The sequence below is a fragment of the Hemitrygon akajei genome, unplaced genomic scaffold, assembly GCF_048418815.1.
Source record: "Hemitrygon akajei unplaced genomic scaffold, sHemAka1.3 Scf000061, whole genome shotgun sequence".
Taxonomy (NCBI): domain Eukaryota; kingdom Metazoa; phylum Chordata; class Chondrichthyes; order Myliobatiformes; family Dasyatidae; genus Hemitrygon; species Hemitrygon akajei.
Window position 1 is genome coordinate 124,041 of NW_027331947.1, and position 19,675 is coordinate 143,715.

Genomic DNA, 19,675 nt, shown 5'->3' on the forward strand with positions numbered 1-19,675 from the left:
TAATACGTGACAGAAAATCCCAGATGCACGTCAAGAAAGACAATTTGCATGAGAGTGTTTCAGTTACTGTGGGGCCAGGCACCCATGCAGTTCAGCAGGAAGAGGGAATAATACCAATGCAGAGAGTCAAACTGAGCCAGGGTACAAACTGCAGATGCCAGAAATGCCCCATTCTTATAGAAACAGGAAGAGCATCAGGGAATTGATGGTCATTCCAGATACCAGCTCTCTGCCCAGTCAGGAGATGATTTCTCTGTCCAACTTGGGTTCAACCTCATTGTAACAGTCAGGAACAACCAGATCAAAACTTGGCGACTCCAATAATCTCATCTGAAATGTTGTCCTACAGCCACTGATGGACTTTGTAAATCATTTCACAGGTTAAAACGAGAAGGAATTTATCTCCAGGAATCTCAAACACAGCACGCAAGTTTTTCTGTCTCTGTCCAGATATTTAAGAAGAGGAGCGAGGGATTCAATCGACTATCCTTCCTACTCAGACTGTGGGGAGGGATTTATTCGGTCATCTGACCAACTGGTACGCCCGTCATTTTACACAGGAGAAAGGACGTTCACCTGCTCAGACAGTGGGAATAGATTCACTCGGTCATCTCAACTGAAGGTACATCAGCAAGTTCACACTGGGCAAGGCCAATCACCTGTTCTGTTTGTGAGAAAGGATTCAATTGGTCTTCCCACCTGTGGACACACCAGTCAGTTCACACCGAACAGAGGCTGGTGATCTGCTGAATTTGTGGAAAAGGATTCACTCAATCATCTGACGTAATGGCACACCAGCGGGTTCACACTGGGGAGAAGCCCTTCATTTGTTCAGAATGTGGGAAGCGATTCACTCGATCTTCCACCCTAAAGATACATCAGCGAGTTCACACTGGGGAGAAGCCGTTCATCTGCTCAGTCTGTGGAAAGGGATTCACTGATCCATCGAACCTACAGAGTCATCAGCGAGTTCACACCGGGGAGAAGCCGTTCACCTGCTCAGTCTGTGGAAAAGGATTCAGTCATTCATCCAACCTACAGAAACATCAGCGCGTTCACACAGGGGAGAAGCCGTTCACCTGCTCAGTCTGTGGAAAGGGATTCACTGATCCATCGAACCTACAGAGTCATCAGCGAGTTCACACTGGGGAGAAGCCGTTCACCTGCTCAGTCTGTGGGAAGGGATTCAGTCATTCATCCAACCTACAGAGACACCAGCGAGTTCACACTGTGGAGAAGCCGTTCACCTGCTCAGAATGAGGGAAGCGATTCACTCGGTCACCCAACCTACAGAGTCACTTGCGAATTCACACTGGGGAGAGGCCGTTCACCTGCTCAGACTGTGGGAAAGGATTCACTCAGTCATCCCAACTACTGGCACATCAGTCAGTTCACAACGGGGAGTGGCCGTTGTTTCGAATCCCTAGGTTTCGTTTGCTGTGTACTGTCATCTTAAGAGAGAGAAATTAAAAAGTTAAATCAGTTTGACTTGCAGCTTCTTTACATCGCTCGCAGCTTGTTTAGTTTTAACCGAGGACACAGACACTCAAAGTCAGACGGAGACGAAGGAGGTAAAATGGAAGGATCAAAACCGGGGAACTTGTGGCCAAGGGTCACTGATTGCAACTTTCCTATGCCCACAAGGGTGGGTTAATTATCGATTCAGCGTACTCAAATGTGTGGTTATCATCTCGCTTGATCCGTAGGAGTGGATCTGATTTGGGGTGTCCTGCGAAGACCACTAATGTGTTAACCCTTGCCTGGGTGTGGTGGGGTAATTCACTTGAAGACGATACCCCTTGTGACAAGTCACTTTCCGTGGTAATTCGTATGTGGATTTGGAATGATGACGGATAAAATCTACAGTAACTGTTGTCTCGTTTTACCACCATCAAACCTGTACAATTTGACATAATTGCCTTCTCTCAACATTTACGCTGGATTACAAATATCTCTCTCATCACCTATTCCATGGTTGAACTGAACATTCGTACTTTGCCATCTCAAGACGCCAAGCCTTGTTTCTCCAGAAATCAATAGTCTGGGAGTTATATTTGCACACATATATACACATAACACATTTGTTTATCTTGTTTAAGTTACTATATTATAAGTAGATTCTAATAAAGATGGTTTTAACATTAAAAACAGACTCCAAGTGTAGCCTATTGCTGGTGTTCGTTTCTAAAGCGTTACAATTCATAACAAAATTTGAGCCTGCGTCTGGGACATGAACAGATTTGGGGGCGTAGTCATTAATTATCGATTTCAATGGGGAAATTCCTTTTGATTTATTTGTGTGTGGAAAATCAGTAGCAATGGATGTTGATAGATGTCTCGAAGTGCCAGGGATTGGAGGACGCCGGAAGGATTGAGTTGTTATGTATTGCTAAAAGGTTAAAACTTGCTCAGGGGAAATCGACAATGAGGAGGGCACAGATGCGGAGTGTAATAGCTGAACATTATATATCTGAGAGTGTGTTTAAAGTGGACGAGTTGGAGGTGTTTCCTGAACGTAAACCTAGTGAGCTTGAGCTCCAGTGCAAGTGAAAAAAATTACATGCGGAGGCTGCGGATTGTCAGAGGCAGTTTGAGGCTAGAGAGGCGGAAAAGCAGAGAGGAGGCAGAAAAACAGAGGGAGGAAGTAGAAAGGCAGAGGCTGTTCGAGCTGGAAAAGATAGAAAGATTGCAGCAAAGGGGTCGAGTGTTAGACTCTGGTGATAAGTTTAAGGCCAGTCGGGAAGTTAAATTGGTACCTCCATTTGACGAAGCAGAGGTTGATAAATACTTTTAGCATTTTGAGAAGGTTGCTCAAAGTTTAAAGTGGCCAAAAGAGGGTTGGCCTTTTCTCTTACGAAGTGTAATTAAGGGGAAGGCTCAGCAAGCCTATTCTGCTTTGACAGTTGATGAAGCAGCTGATTATGACATTGTGAAACAGGCTGTGCTCAAAGCTTACGAGTTTTTTCCAGAATCATACAGGCAAACGTTTAGAAATTTGAGCAGGTCTGTGAACCAGTCTTATATGGAACTTGCTTCTGAGAAGTTTTTGTGTTTTGACCGCAGGTGCACATATAAAAATATAAATGATGATTTTAACAGCTTGCAAGAGTTGGTTTTTATTGAAGAATTTAGAGGGTGCGTGCCTGATGACATAAAGAGATATTTAGATGAAAAGGATGCTGCCACTTTGCAGGAGTCTGCTAGATTAGCAGATGAGTTTGCTTTAACTCATAAGGTTAAGGTTATCCCAAATAAGAGCTTCTAAAAGAGTAGCAGGGATCACCAGGGTAAACCAGAAATTAAATCTGGGACTAGTGACAAGAGCTAGGATGAAGGGAAGCATTTGAAGGAGAAATATTCTGGTCTTACTTGTTACTATTGTAAGAAAGCTGGTCATATGATGGCTAATTTTTGCCTCCTGGGGAAGAAAAAGGAAAAGGAGGCAGTCCCGAATGCTTGTGATCAGTCTGTTGAAGCACCTGTAAACCCACAGGTTTCTGAACATTCTGACTGAGGCTCAGATAAGGAAAAAGGAAAAGGAGGCAGTCCCGAATACCTGTGATCAGTCTGTTGAAGCACCAGTAAACCCACAGGGTACTGAACATTCTGCTGAGGCTCAGATAGGAAAAAGGAAAAGGAGGCAGTCCCGAATGCCGGTGATCAGTCTGTTGAAGCACCTGTAAACCCACAGGGTTCTGAACAGTCTGCTGAGGCTCAGATAAGGAAAAATGAAAAGGAGGCAGTCCCGAATGCCTGTGATCAGTCTGTTGAAGCACCTGTAAACCCACAGGGTTCTGAACATTCTGTTGAGGCTCAGATAGGGACCCAGTTAAGAAGAGATACGATCATTTTATATTAAATGGGATTGTATTATTAAAGGAAGGGTCAACCCGGTACCACTGAAAATTGTTTGAGATACACGGGCTTTTCACTCACTTATATTAGACAGCGTTCTAAAGTTTGGTGACGAGACTGAAACTGGTGAGGTAAATCTTATTAAAGGCTTTGGGGGCGGTATGGTTTCTGTGCCGTTCTACAAGGTAACGTTACAGTCAGGGTTGTTTTCGGGATCTGTTGAGATCGGATTATGCTCCAGTTTACCGGTGGAAGATGTAACATTGCTGTTAAGGAATGACCTGGCAGATGGTGAAGTTGTTCCTGCAGTGCTGTTGACAACTAAGCCAACCACTGACGACCCACAGATGGATTTTAACATTTATCCTTCCTGCCCAGTAACTCAAAGTATGGCTAAAAATTCTGCCGACGCAGACGGATCTGTGCAGCATGATTCTGATACCCATGATGGCCAAAATCAGGATTCCGGTTATGATGCATTGTCAGGGACTTTTCTGCCTTCATTGTTTCAACAGGATTTAGGTAGTAAGTCTGATGAGAAAAAGATTTATCCCTGTCTAGGAAGGAGTTTATAGCAGAACAGAACCGAGACCCTGAGACTGAAGCTTTAACAGAAACAGATCTCTCAGATGATGAGATTAAGAAAGTGCCAGTAGGGTATTATCTCATGATGGAGTGTTAATGAGGAAGTAGAGGCCACCTCCTATACCAGCGAGTGAGGAATGGGCAATTGTTCATCAGGTTCCAGTTCCTAAAGTTTATAGGGCTGAAATTTTAAATTTGGCCCACATTATGCCCTTAGGTGGCCGTTTTGGAGTGAATATAACTGTAAACAGGTTTATGAAATAATTTTATTGGCCTAATTTGAGGAAAGCTGTGACCTTTTGCAAACCTGTCACACTTTTCCAGTTGTGGGTAAACCCCACCAGGTCACCCCAGTGGCCCCATTGTAGTCTATACCTGCATTCGGTGAACCCTTTTCTAAAGTTATAGTGGATTGTGTTGGCCCATTGCCGAAGCCTATACCTGGGCATCAGTAACTACAAAGTATTATGTAAACTGCATCCAGATTCCCGGAGGCAATACCTCTCAGAAATATTAAAGCTAAAACTGTAGCGAAAGTTCTTACCAAGTTGTTTTTTTTTTCACTTTTTCTGGATTGCCTAAAGAAATCCAGTCTGATCAGGAAAGTAATTTTACACCTGGATTATTTCAGTAGGTAGTTTATTAACTAGGAGCTGAACAAATAACATCATCTGTGCACCATCTGGAATCACAAGGGCTGTAGAAAGTTTTCATTCTACACTCAAAACAATGATTAAGACATAATGGGTTGAAATTGGAAAGACTGTGATGAAGGAATATATTTGCTTTTGTTCTCAGTAAGAGAGTCAGTACTGGATCACTGGAATTTAGTCCATTTGAACTTGTACTTGGTTGTAGACTGAGGAGACCTTTGACCTTGTTAAAGGAACAGTGGATTGATGGGGATGTACATGTTAACTTGTTAGACTATGTTTTGAAGTTCAAAAATAAACGACACCAAGCGTGTAGTCGAGTGAGACAAAACTTAAAGATTTCTCAAAACAAAGTGAAGTTTTGGTTTGATAAGCGGGCTGGCGAAAGAAAATACCAGGTGGGGGATATCTTATCTTATCTCCAATATTGACGAATCCACTCCAGGTGAAATTCAATGGACCGTATGAAATAGGCTCTCTAATTAATGATGTGAATTATGTTATTAAAACGCCCGACTGACGTAAACTAACACAGGTTGTACACATAAATATGATAAAGCCTTATTTTGACGAACAGGCACCATCTGTGAGTGTTGTTGTCAAAACATATGAATCTAGTAACCCAGAGAATGAAAGAATTGACTCGTCTGAGATTTTTCACAAGCCAAACATGGTCCCAGTTAGGCTAATGAAGTCGGTTATTCTAGAAAACATTGATAACAAGTTGGCTCATCTGCCGCCAAAGCAACAACAACAGCTGAAGGAATTAATTCTGAAGTTTAAAGATTTATTTCCTGATGTTCCCAAGCAAACCACGGTCGCAGTACATGATGTAGATATTGGTCAAGCCAAACCGATTAAACAACACCTATATATCCATGAACGTAGAAAAGTGTAAACTGGCTGAGCAAGGAATTGAAAATATGCTGAAAAATTGTATTGTTAATCATTCAGCATCAGATTGGAGCTCACCCTGCATTATTGTGCCCAAACCTGATGGTAGTGTTAGATTTTACACTGATTATAGGAAGGTAAATGCAGTAACAAAAAGAGATGGCTATCCTATCCCTAGGGTGGATGATTGCATCGATTAAGCTGGAAAAGCTAAATTTCCAACAAAGATTGATCTGTTGAAAGGGTATTGGTGTGTTCCATTGATGGAGCGAGGGAGAGAAATTTCTGCATTTGTGACACTCTCTGGGTTGTATGAATACAATGTTTTGCCGTTTGGAATGGAAAAAAAAGGTCCAGGATCATTCCAGAGAACATTTGATTCTGTAATTCGAGGGTTAGAACACACAGTTGCCTGTATTGATGACTTAGTCACAGTGAGTGACACTTGGGAAGAGCATATCTCTGCAGTAGAGAAGCTGTTTGACAGGCTTTCCCAGGCCAGCCTTACATTTAGCTAAGAGTGAATTTTGCCATGCCACTGTGACTTATCTTGGCTATGTTGTAGGTCAAAGCAAGTTGGCTCCTGTTCAGGCAAAAGTCCAGGCAATTTCTGAAGTTCCTGTTTCGACTGGTAAGAAGGCTCTTAGAAGGTTTCTGGGAATGGTTGGATAAAGTTCAGTAAGAACTTTACTGATATCGCTCCTCCTCTGACTAATCTCCTGAAGAATGGTAAAAAGATTGTTTGGATCGAGCCTTGTCAGGAGGCATTTGATCGATTGAAAGCCATTTTTATGTCACCAACCTGTGCTCAGGGCACCTGACTTTACAAAGCCGTTTTCTATAGCTGTGGATGCCAGTGATGAAGCTGCCGGGGCAGTGTTATTACAAAAAGATGATGATGATGTTGAACATCCTGTAGCTTACTTTTCAATGAGCATCAAAGAAATTATTCCACCTTAGCGGGCTCACTTTTGACATTTAAGAAAAACTTGGACAGATATATGGATGAGAGGGGTTTGGAGGGATATGGCCCAGGTGCAGGTCAGTGGGACTAGGCAGAAAAAATGGTTCGGCACAGCCAAGAAGGGCCATAAGGCCTGTTTCTGTGCTGTAATGTTCTATGATTCTTAGAGAAAGAGTTGTTGTCACTCATCTTGGCTTTGCGGCATTTTGATGTCGATGTTTGTCCTGAGAAGAAACCTCTTGTAGTTTATACTGATCACAGTATGTTGGTGTTTTTGATTCAGGTAAAGGGCAAAACCAGATGATTGTTAAACTAGAGTCTGATTTTGCAAGAATATGATATTGTGATAACGCATATGAAAAGCACAGACAATATAATTGCCGATTGCCTTTCCACATGCTGAGCTTACAGTTTTAATACTGAAGTAGAATCTGGTATTTGTATACATTTCTGCAATGTGTTACATGATAATCATACATGCATTATTTTACATACTGTAGCTTGCAGTTAAAATTTTTCTCTTTTAGAACTAACAAAAATTTTTTTGGGGAAGGGGAAGTGTTATGAATCCCTAAGTTTCGTTTGCTGTGGACTGTCACTTTAAGAGAGTGCCTGAGTGAGGTGGGGACTAACAATGACGTCAGCCGCTGACTTTCTCAGCTCATTTTTGATTTTTACAGAGAGAGAGCTCAAGGACGCGGGACTCTCTGACTTGCAGCTTGTTAACTTTACTCCCATTTTGTTTCGTTTTAAGCGATGACACAGACACTCACAGTCAGAAGGACGCAAAGAAAGAGAACAAAGGGATTTAGACAAGGAAGCCAGTGGCCAAGGGTCACTGTTTGGAACTCTCCTGTTCCCACAAGGGTGGTTTGATTATCGATCCAGTGCACATCGAATGTGTGCCTATCACCCCGAATAATCCACAGGAATGGATTTTCTTTGGGGAATCCTGTGGAGACCACTTACATATTAAACCTTGCCTGGGTATGTGGTGTGGCGGTTCACTTGAAGAAGATATCCCTAAAAGCAAACACGAGGAAATTTGAAATTCAAACAACAACACACACAAAATGGTGGTGGAACACAGCAGGCCAGGCAGAATCTATAGGGAGAAGCGTTGTCGACGTTTCGGGTCAAGACCCTTCGTCAGGACTAACCGAAAGGAAAGATGGTAAGAGATTTGAAAGTAGTGGGGGGAGGGGGAGATGCGAAATGATAAGAGAAGGCCGGACGGGGTGGGATGAAGCTAAGAGCTGGAAAGGTGATTGGCGAAAGTGATACAGAGCTGGAGAAGGGAAAGGATCATGGGACGGGAGGCCTCGGGAGAAAGAAAGATAGATGGAGAACAGGTAAACAACTAAATATTTTCTGGGATGGGGCAAGAAGGGGAGGAGGGGCATTAACGGAAGTTAGACATTTTAATTACACGTCCCATTCCCATTCTGATATGTCTATCCATGGCCTCCTCTATTGTCAAAATGAATCCAAACTCAGGTTGGAGGAACAACACCTTATATACCGGCTGGGTAGCCTCCAACGTGATGGCATGAACATTGACTTCTCTAACCTCCGTTAATGCTCCTCCTCCCCTTCTTACCCCATCCCGGACATACTTAGTTGTTTGCCTGTTCTCCATCTCCCTCTGGAGTTCCGCCCCCACCTCCTTTCTTACTCCTGAGGCCTCCCGTCCCATGATCCTTTCCCTTCTCCAGCTCTGTATCACTTTCGCCAATCACCTTTCCAGCTCTTAGCTTCATCCCACCCCCTCCGGTCTTCTATCATTTCGCATTTCCCCCTCCCCCCCACTACTTTCAAATCTCTTTTCTTTCGGTTAGTCCTGACGAAGGGTCTCGGCCCGAAACGTCGAGAGCGCTTCTCCCTATAGATGCTGCCTGACCTGCTGTGTTCCACCAGCATTTTGTGTGTGTTGTTGATCCCTGTGACAAGTCACTTTCGGTGATAATTCGTACGTGAATTTGGAACGGCGACGGATAAAATCTACGACGACTATTATCTCATTTAATCACCGTGGTACCTATGGAATTCAATGTAATTGCCTTCTCTCTGTATTTGCCCTGGATTACAAATATCTCTCTCCCATCCCTTATTCCGTGAATGAACTGAACTTTCATACTTCGCCATCTGAAGACTCTAAGCCTTGTCACCTCACCCCCCCCCCCCACCACCCACCACCGAGCTCAATAGTTTGGGAGTTCTATTTGCACATACATATACACACATATCTTGCTTAAGTTACTATATTGTAAGTAGATACTAATGAAGATAGTGGTTTTAACATCAAAAACGTGCTAGTCAGAGTAGAAATAGGAGGATATTTCCGATGAATACGTGGCTTTAAAACTGGTGCAAGGGGGAGGGATTCAAATTTCTGGGGCATTGGAACCTGTTCTAGGGGAGGTGCGACCTGTATGTCTGCGCCTGGGCTGGACTGGAACCAATGTCCTAGGGGGAGCGTTTGCTACTGCTGTTCAGGAGGATTTAAACTAATGTGGCAGGGGGATGGGAACAAGTGCAGAGAGACAGAGGGGTGTAAAATGAGGGTAGAAGCAAAAAGTAGTAAGGTGAAAAGTAAAAGTGGCAGGCAGGCAAATCCAGGACAAAAAGCAAGAAGAGCCACTTTTCAACATAATTGTATAAGGGCTAAGAGTGTTGTGAAAACAAGCCTGAAGGCTTTGTGTGTCAATGTGAGGAGCATTCGTAACAAGGTGGATGAATTGAATGTGCAAATAGTTATTAATGAATATGATATAGTTGGGCTCACAGAGACATGGCTCCAGGGTGACAAAGGGTGGGAGGTCAACATCGAGGGATATTCAATATTCTGGAGGGATGAACAGGAAAGAAAAGGAGGTCGGGTAGCATTGCTGGATAGAGAGGAGAGTAACGCAATAGAAAGGAAGGACATTAGTCTGGAGGATGTGGAATCTATATGGGTAGAGCTGCATAACACTAACGGGCAGAAAACGCTGGTGGGAGTTGTGTACAGGCCACCTAACAGTAATAGTGAGGTTGGGGATGGCATTAAACAGGAAATTAGAAATGCGTGCAATAAAGGAACAGCAGTTATAATGGGTGAGTTCAATCTACATATAGATTGGGTGAACCAAATTGGTAAGGGTGCTGAGGAAGAGGATTTCTTGGAATGTATGCGGGATGGTTTTCTGAACCAACATGTCGAGGAACCAACTAGAGAGCAGGCCATTCTAGATTGGGTATTGAGCAATGAGGAAGGGTTAGTTAGCAATCTTGTCGTGCGAGGCCCCTTGGGTAAGAGTGACCATAATATGGTGGAATTCTTCATTAAGATGGAGAGTGACATAGTTAATTCAGAAACAAAGGTTCTTATCTTAAAGAAGGGTAACTTCGAAGGTATGAGACGTGAATTAGCTAAGATAGACTGGCAAATGATACTTAAAAGGTTGACGGTGGATATGCAATGTCAAGCATTTAAAGATCGCATGGATGAACTACAACAATTGTTCATCCCAGTTTGGCAAAAGAATAAACCAGGGAAGGTAGTGCACCCGTGGCTGACAAGGGAAATTAGGGATAGTATCAAGTCCAAAGAAGAAACATATAAATTAGCAAAAAAAAAGCGGAACACCTGAGGACTGGGAGAAATTCAGAGACCAGCAGAGGAGGACAAAGGGCTTAATTAGGAAAGGGAAAAAAATTATGAGAGCAAGCTGGCAGGGAACATAACAAATTACTGTAAAAGCTTTTATAGATATGTGCAAATAAAAAGACTGGTCAAGACAAATGTATGTCCTTTACAGTCAGAAACAGATGAATTGATCATAGGGAACAAAGACATGGCAGACCAATTGAATAACTACTTTAGTTCTGTCTTCATTAAGGAGGACATAAATTATCTTCCGCAAATAGTAAGGGACCGAGGGTCTAGTAAGATGGAGGAACTGCAGCGAAATACATGTTAGTAGGGAAGTGGTGTTAGGTAAATTGAAGGGATTAAAGGCAGATAAATCCCCAGGGCCAGATGATCTGCATCTCAGAGTGCTTAAGGAAGTAGCCCAAGAAATAGTGGATACATTAGTGATAATTTTTCAAAACTCCTTAGATTCTGGATTAGTTCCTGAGGATTGGAGGGTGTTTACTGTAACCCCACTTTTTAAAACAGGGGGGAGAGAGAAACCGGGGAATTATAGACTGGTTATTCTGACATCTGTGGTGGGGAAAATGCTAGAGTCGGTTATCAAAGATGTGATAACAGCACATTTGAAAAGAGGTGAAATCATCGGACAAAATCAGCATGGATTTGTAAAAGGAAAATCATGTCTGACGAATCATAGAATTTTTTGAGGATGTAACTAGTAGAGTGGATCGGGGAGAGCCAGTGGATGTGGTATATTTGGATTTTCAAAAGGCTTTTGACAAGGTCCCACACAGGAGTTTAGTGTACAAACTTAAAGCACACGGTATTGGGGGTATGGTATTGATGTAGATAGAGAATTGGTTGGCTGACAGAAAGCAAAGAGTGGAGTAAACGGGACATTTTCAGAATGGCAGGCTCTGACTAGTGGGGTACCGCAAGGCTCAGTGCTGGGACCCCAGTTGTTTACAATATATATTAATGATTTAGACGAGGGAATTAAATGCTGCATCTCCAAGTTTGCTGATGACACGAAGCTGGGCGGCGGTGTTAGCTGTAAGGAGGATGCTAAGAGGATGCAGCGTGACGTGGATAGGTTAGGTGAGTGGGCAAATTCATGGCAGATGGAATTTAATGCGGATAAATGTGAGGTTATCCACTTTGGTTGCAAGAAAAGGAAAACAGATTATTATCTTAACGGTGGCCGATTAGGAAAAGGAGAGGTGCAACGAGACCTGGGTGTCATTGTACACCAGTCATTGAAGGTGGGCATGCAGGTACAGCAGGCGGTGAAAAAGACAAATGGTATGTTGGCATTCATAGCAAAAGGATTTGAGTACAGGAGCAGGGAGGTTCTACTGCAGTTGTACAAGGCCTTGGTGAGACCGCACCTAGAGTATTGTGTGCAGTTTTGGTCCCCTAATCTGAGGAAAGACATTATTGCCACAGAAGGAGTACAGAGAAGGTTCACCATATTGATTCCTGGGATGGCAGGACTTTCATATGAAGAAAGACTGGATCGACTAGGCTTATACTCACTGGAATTTAGAAGATTGAGGGGGGATCTTATTGAAACGTATAAAATTCTAAAGGGATTGTACAGACGAGATGCAGGAAGATCGTTTCCGATGTTGGGGAAGTCCAGAACGAGGGGTCACAGTTTAAGGATAAAGGGGAAGCCTTTTAGGACCTGGATGAGGAAAAACCTCCTCACATAGAGAGTGGTGAATCTGTGGAATTCTCTGCCACAGGAAACAGTTGAGGCCAGTTCATTGGCTACATTTGAGGAAGTTAGATATGGCCCTTGTGTCTAAAGGGATCAGGGAGTATGGAAAGAAAGCAGGTACAGGGTTCTGAATTGGATAATCAGCCAGGGTCATACTGAATGGTGGTGCAGGCTCGAAGGGCCGAATGGTCTACTCCTACAACTATTTTCTCTGTTTCTGAAACCAGACTCCAGGTGCAGTCTGTTCCTGCTGGTTTGTTTCTAAAGTGTTACTGTTCGTAACAAAATGCTAGAATCTATCCTGCCATACTCTATGATCATAGCTTACAACTCTTACCCGACCAGGTGCTGCATTCAATTACAGCTCTTGTTGTTCTAGCAAAAAAAAAAACGATTCCTGGAAAAATCAGTGAGATAGAAGGTGCAAGCTAATACTTCACAATTAAGTCAAATGTTACAGGAAACTTTACTGATACACTGTACATCATTGCCTCAGTCAAAGTAAGAATTATAAAGCTAAATTGTTTAATCACATATTGTGTACCATTTGTTATTTTGGGGTACAGTACTGATTTGTAACAGGGGACACAACACACAGCATCCACCCACTTGAGATTTCTTCAGTTTCGCCGGGTGGGGAGGGGCTATCACCTCCTATATTAAGCTGCCAGCCGAAGCGAGAGTTACATAAGGTTAGATGAATAAGCGAATCGCTCCCCACATTCACAGTAGGTGAACAGCCTCTCCCCAGTGTAAAGGCAGTGATGCACATTTGGTTGATTTGGCTGAGAGAATCTCTTCCCAAAGTCCGGGCAGGTGATCAGTCTCTACCCAGTGTGAATTCGCTGGTGTCTTCATAGTTGAGATGACTGAGTGAATCCCTTCCCACAGTCTGAGCAGGTGAACAGCCGCTCCCCAGTGTGAACTCGTTGGTGTGCCAGTAGGTCGAATGACGGAGTAAACCCCTTCCCACGGTCTGTGCAGGAGAACAGCCTCTCTCCAGTGTGAATTAACTTGTGTATCAGTAAGTCAGATGACCGAGTAAACCCCTTCCTACAGTCTGAGCAAGTGAACGCCCTGTCTCCAGTGTGAACTCTCTGATGTTCCTTCAGTTGTGATGAACAAGAGAATCCCTTCCCGCAGTCTGAGCAGGTGAACGGCCTTTCCCCAGTGTGAACTGACTTGTGTACCAGTAGGTGGGATGACCGAGTAAACCCCTTCCCACAATCTGAGCAGGAGAACAGCCTCTCTCCAGTCTGAACTAATTTGTGTATCAGTAGGTCAGATGACCGAGTAAACCCCTTCCTACAGTCTGAGCAGGTGAATGGCTTCTCCTCAGTGTGAACTCGTTGGTGTGCCAGTAGGTCGGATGACCAAGTAAACCCCTTCCCACGGTCTGAGCAGGAGAACAGCCTCTCTCCAGTGTGAACTAACTTGTGTATCAGTAGGTCAGATGACCAAGTAAACCCCTTCCTACAGTCTGAGCAAGTGAACGCCCTCTCTCCACTGTGAACTCTCTGATGTTTCTTCAGTTGTGATGACCAAGAAAATCCCTTCCTGCAGTTTGAGCAGGTGAACGGCCTCTCCCCAGTGTTAACTCGCTGTTGTACTTTCAGATTAGATGAGCAAGTGAATCCCTTCCCACAGTCTGAGCAGGTGAACAGCCTCTCTCCAATGTGAACTCTCTGATGTACCTTCAGTTGGGATAAGCAAGTGAATCCCTTCTCGCATTCCAAGCATGTGAATGACCGCTTCCCGGTGTGATCTGACTTGTGTACCAGTAGGTGCAATGACAGAGTGAATCCCTTCCCACAGTCTGAGCAGATGAATGGCCTCTCTCCAGTGTAAACTCTCCAATGTTCCTTCAGTTTAGATGACTGAGTGCATCCCTTCCAAAAGTCTCAGCAGGTGAACGGCCTCTCCCCAGTGTGAACTGACTTGTGTACCAGTAGGTGGGATGACCAAGTTAATCCCTTCCCACAGTCTGAGCAGGTGAACGGCCTCTCCCCAGAGTGAACACGCTGATGTTCCTCAAGATCAGATGACGAAGTGAATCCCTTCCCACAGTCTGAGCAGGTGAATGGCCTCTCTCCAGTGTGAACTCGCTGATGTACCTTCAGTTGGGATGAGCAAGTGAATCCCTTCACACAGTCTGAGCAGGTGAATGGCTTCTACCCGATGTGAAATCGCTGATTTACCTCCAGTTGAGATGATGAAGTGAATCCCTTCCCACAGTGTGAGCAGGTGAACAGCCTCTCTCCAATGTGAACTCTCTGATGTACCTTCAGTTGGGATAAGCAAGTGAATCCCTTCTCGCATTCCAAGCATGTGAATGACCGCTTCCCGGTGTGATCTGACTTGTGTACCAGTAGGTGCGATGACAGAGTGAATCCCTCCCCACAGTCTGAGCAGGAATGATGATCAAGTGAATCCCTTGTTCCACTTCTTAAATATCTGGACAGAGACAACAAAACTGGTGTGTTGTGTCCATGATTCCCGCAAATCCCTTGTCATTTGTAATCTGTAAAGAGATTTACAAAATCCATCAATGGGTGTAGGACAACATTTCAGAAGAGATCACTTGAGATGTCAAGGTGTGATCTGGCATCACACTGTTACAGTGAAGTTCAACACAAGTTGGAGAGGGATATTATCTTCTAACTGGGCACAGTGCTGGTATCTGGAATGACCATCAAACTCTCTGATGATCTTCCTGTCTCTATAAGAATGGGGCATTTCTGCCATCTCCAATCTGTGACCAGGCTCAGTTTGACTCTCTCCATTGGTATTATTCCCTGTTCCCACTAAGCTGTGTGGCTTCCTGGCCCCACAGTATCTGAAACACTTTCACACAAATAGCTGGCAGTGCATTCCACACACCCACAACTCTCTGTGTAAAAAAAAAATGAGAGTATAGATAGGGTAAAGTCAAGCAGCTTTTTCCACTGAGTTTGGGTGGGATGACAACCAGAGGTAATGGGTAAGTGGGGAGGGTGAACATTTAACGGGAACATTTGGAAAAGCTCTTTACTGAAATGGTCGTGAGAGTGTGGATTGAGATGCCAGCACAAGTGGTGAATATGAGCTCGGTTTCACCATTTAAAAGAAGTTTGGATGGGAGCCTGGATGGTAGGGGTATGGAGCGTGATGGTCCCAGTGCAGGCAGTTGCATTAAACAGCTTAAATGTTTTTTTCAGCATTGACTAGATGGGCCAAATAGCCTGTTTCTCCACTGAACTTCTCCATGTTTCTGTAACAGAAGCTGGCCAAACTTGTTTGGAAGGGAAAAGGTAGGAGTGACAACGGAGCAGCAATGGCTGGAGTTTCTGGGAGCAATTTGGGAGCTGAGCAATCGATACATCCCAAAGAAGTGGAAGCATTGGAAAGGCAGGAGGACACAACTGTGGCTGGAATGAGGAGCCAAAGCCAACATAAAAGCCAAAGAGAGGGCAAACAAAAGAGCTAAAACTATTGGGAAGCTAGAAACCAACAGAAGACAACTAAAAAAAAGTCAGATGAGCTCATGACGTGGAATGATGATTAATGAGTCAGTTATTAATGATTCTTGGTAGCACCAAACAGTCTGAGGCATTTATAGGAACAAAATACCCGGGGCCTCAATATCTCCTCAAAGCCACGGTTCCCTGCACCAGTTACGTTTCGACTTTTACGTTGTTAGGCACATACGAACTCTACACCCTCAAAATTTCACTTCTGAATGCCTCCCACTTACTAAGTACTCCTTTGTCAGAAAACAGCCTGTCCCAAACCACACCTGTCAGATCCTTTCTGATACCATCAAAATTGACCTTTCTCCAATATAGAATCTCAACCCATGGTCCAGACCTCTCTTTTTCCATCTTTATTTTGAATTTCATGTCATTAGATAGATAGATAGATAGATAGATACTTTATTCATCCCCATGGGGAAATTCAACATTTTTTCCAATGTCCCATACACTTGTTGTAGCAAAAACTCATTACATACAATACAATACTTAACTCAGTAATAATATGATATGCATCTAAATCACTAGCTCAAAAAGCATTAATAATAGCTTTAAAAAGTTCTTAAGTCCTGGCAGTTGAATTGTAAAGCCTAATGGCATTGGGGAGTATTGACCTCTTCATCCTGTCTGAGGAGCATTGCATCGACAGTAACCTGTCGCTGAAACTGCTTCTCTGTCTCTGGATGGTGCTATGTAGAGGATGTTCAGGGTTTTCCATAATTGACCGTAGCCTACTCAGCGCCCTTCGCTCAGCTACCGATGTTAAACTCTCCAGTACTTTGCCCACGACAGAGCCCGCCTTCCTTATCAGCTTATTAAGACGTGAGGCGTCCTTCTTCTTAATGCTTCCTCCCCAACACGCCACCACAAAGAAGAGGGCGCTCTCAACAACTGACCTATAGAACATCTTCAGCATCTCACTGCAGACATTGAATGACGCCAACCTTCTAAGGAAGTACAGTCGACTCTGTGCCTTCCTGCACAAGGCATCTGTGTTGGCAGTCCAGTCTAGCTTCTCGTCCAACTGTACTCCCAGATACTTGTAGGTCTTAACCTGCTCCACACATTCTCCATTAATGATCACTGGCTCCATATGAGGCCTAGATCTCCTAAAGTCCACCACCATCTCCTTGGTCTTGGTGACATTGAGACGCAGGTAGTTTGAGTTGCACCATATCACAAAGTCCTGTATCAGTTTCCTATACTCCTCCTCCTGTCCATTCCTGACACACCCCACTATGGCCGTGTCATCAGCGAACTTCTGCACATGGCAGGACTCCGAGTTATATTGGAAGTCAGATGTGTACAGGGTGAACACTAATTATCACTATGATCACTAATTTCTGTCACTAGCCCTGATCATTTCCCAGCAGCTTATTGCACACTTCTATGTACTGATTAAGGGCACATTTGGCAAACTCTACCCCATCTAGTCCTTTGACAGTATGGGAGCCCCAGTCAATATATGGGAAGTTAAAATCACTTACAATCTCGACCTTTGTTTTTTGGCAGAGTCTGTGATCTCTCTACAAATTTGTTCCTCTAAATACCTCAGACTGTTGGGTGTAAACAATCCCAATAATGGCTACAATATTATAATTCCCTGTCCTGATCTCATCTGGCTTTCCTGTGATGCTTCTTGCATTGTGATATACACAGCTCAGCACATTCATCGCACCATGCTCAACCATTTGATTGCTGACTCTATCTGAGGGCTGAACAACTTCATACTGGTGTCAAGAAAACAAACCCTCCCGCATTGTCACAAAAACAAAGGAGCTGATTGTGGACGACAGGAGGAATGGAGACAGGCTAACCCCTACTGACTTTAATAGATCTGGGGTTGAGGGGGTGACCAGCTTTAAGCTTCTTGGCATAAACATCACCGAGGATCTCATATGTTGTCTTGTCAAAGGGTCTCGGCCCAAAACGTCGACAGAGCTTCTTCCTATAGATGCACCCTGGCCTGCTGCGTTCCACCAGCACTTTGTGTGTGTTGCTCGAATTTCCAGCATCTGCAGATTTCCTCGTGTGTACGTACAGGCTGTGTTGTGAAAAAAAGCACAACAGCACCTCTTTCACCTCAGACAGCTAAAGAAGCTTGGGATGGGGCCCCAAACTTTCTACAGGGACACAATTGAGAGCATCCTGACTGGCTGCATCACTGCCTGGTATGGGAACAGTAGTTCCCTCAATCGCAGGAAACTGCAGACAGCCCAGTGCATCTGCAGCTGTGAACTTCCCACTATTCAATCCATTTACAGGGACAAGTGCGTGAACATGCCCAAAGGATATTGGGGACCCGGTTCACCACAACCGCAAACTGTTCCTGCTGCTACCATCCAGGAAACGGTACCACAGCGAAAAGACCAACAGGCTCCGGCACATTTGTTATGTGAAAGCTACTTGCTGCCCAGGACAAAGGTTTTTGATGTCATTATGCACCCAGAGAGAATGGGTCAAAACATGTCGTCACGGGTAGAAAAGTCCAAAACAAAAGGAGGTAGAACAAGTAACACACACAAAATGCTGGAGGAACTCAGCATTAGTAAAGAGTACTAATTTCCAGCATCTGCAGATTTTCTCTTGTTTGTGATTGGAAGTGAAACTAATGTGATTTTCTCAACTGGTGATGTTAAAGATTTTGTTCCCTTTCTCCGAGTTCCTAATCCTTACATTTAGATAGCTGGAGCTCAGCTCTGTCTGAGAGATCCATCGCTTCCCATGCCCTCAGCGGCCGGAATCTCCCCGGGGCTCCTATACGGATCGTGGGGCTGAGAGAAAGGGAAGAGAGCAGGACTGCGCCGGGATTGCGGGCCATGGTGTCCGCAGTTCACAGCAATTGACCTTCACTCGGTGTTTAAAACAGTCGCCCCGAGATAATCGCTTACCTGCGTCCGAGTGCAGCTGCTGCGCTGCCGAGGCCTTTTGTGAACTGCGCGCATGCGTGATATTCGCCAACGTCATCAACCTTGACGCCTGCGCATACGATCGATGCTTCAGCGCTGGCAAAATTTTTAATGCGCGGCATTAAGGGTAATCACAGTGCCATTAACAGTTTCTGCAAGCACTGGTTCCATGTCCATACCTCAGTATTCTTTTGTATATAGAAAACTCAGCAGCTGTTTTAACACAGAAAGCGGCTCACAGAAACAATATTCTGTGCCTGCCGGGTAAAATGCTTCACAGATCAGCCGTTGAAATTCCACCGCGTCTGGATGTTTCCGTCCCAAGTGGAGTCGAAGCACGGAATGACATTCTTTTATAGAATAATCTGTTACCAATAATGGCAACAACCTGTACAGTGACTGGCATCAATTACCACTAATGAACATTTTTTTCTCTGCTGTAGCGAACCGCAATGCCAATGGGGAAATAACTCAATTTAGTTCGTAGATGCAAACGCAGCACCTGTCATGAAGCCTCTAGGGACGGCCGATGCTGGGACCGCAACACCAAGTACGATGTTACAGTTACGTAACATAATAAGTTGAATAAGTTAGGTCTCTATTCATTGGAGCGTAGAAGGTTGAGGAGGGATTTGATCGAGGTATTTAAAATTTTGAGAAGGATAGATAGAGTTGACGTGAATAGGTTATTTCCATTGAGAGTAGGGGAGATTCAAACGAGAGGACATGATTTGAGGGTTAGGGGGCAAAAGTTTAAGGGAAACATGGGGGGTATTTCTTTACTCAGAGAGTGATAGCTGTGTGGAATGAGCTTCCTATAGAAGTAGTAGAGGCCAGTTCAGTTGTGTCATTTAAGGTAACATTGGATAGGTATATGGACAGGAAAGGAGTGGAGGATTATGGGCTGAGTGCGGGTAGGTGGGACTAGGTGAGATTAAGAGTTCGG

At 44.1% G+C, this 19,675-nt stretch overlaps 1 pseudogene; it reads left to right on the forward strand.

The window, feature by feature from the left end:
- LOC140721759 (uncharacterized) overlaps nucleotides 1-18,854 on the forward strand; it is a 53,040-nt pseudogene extending 34,186 nt beyond the window's left edge.
- The last annotated feature ends 821 nt before the right edge of the window (nucleotides 18,855-19,675 follow it).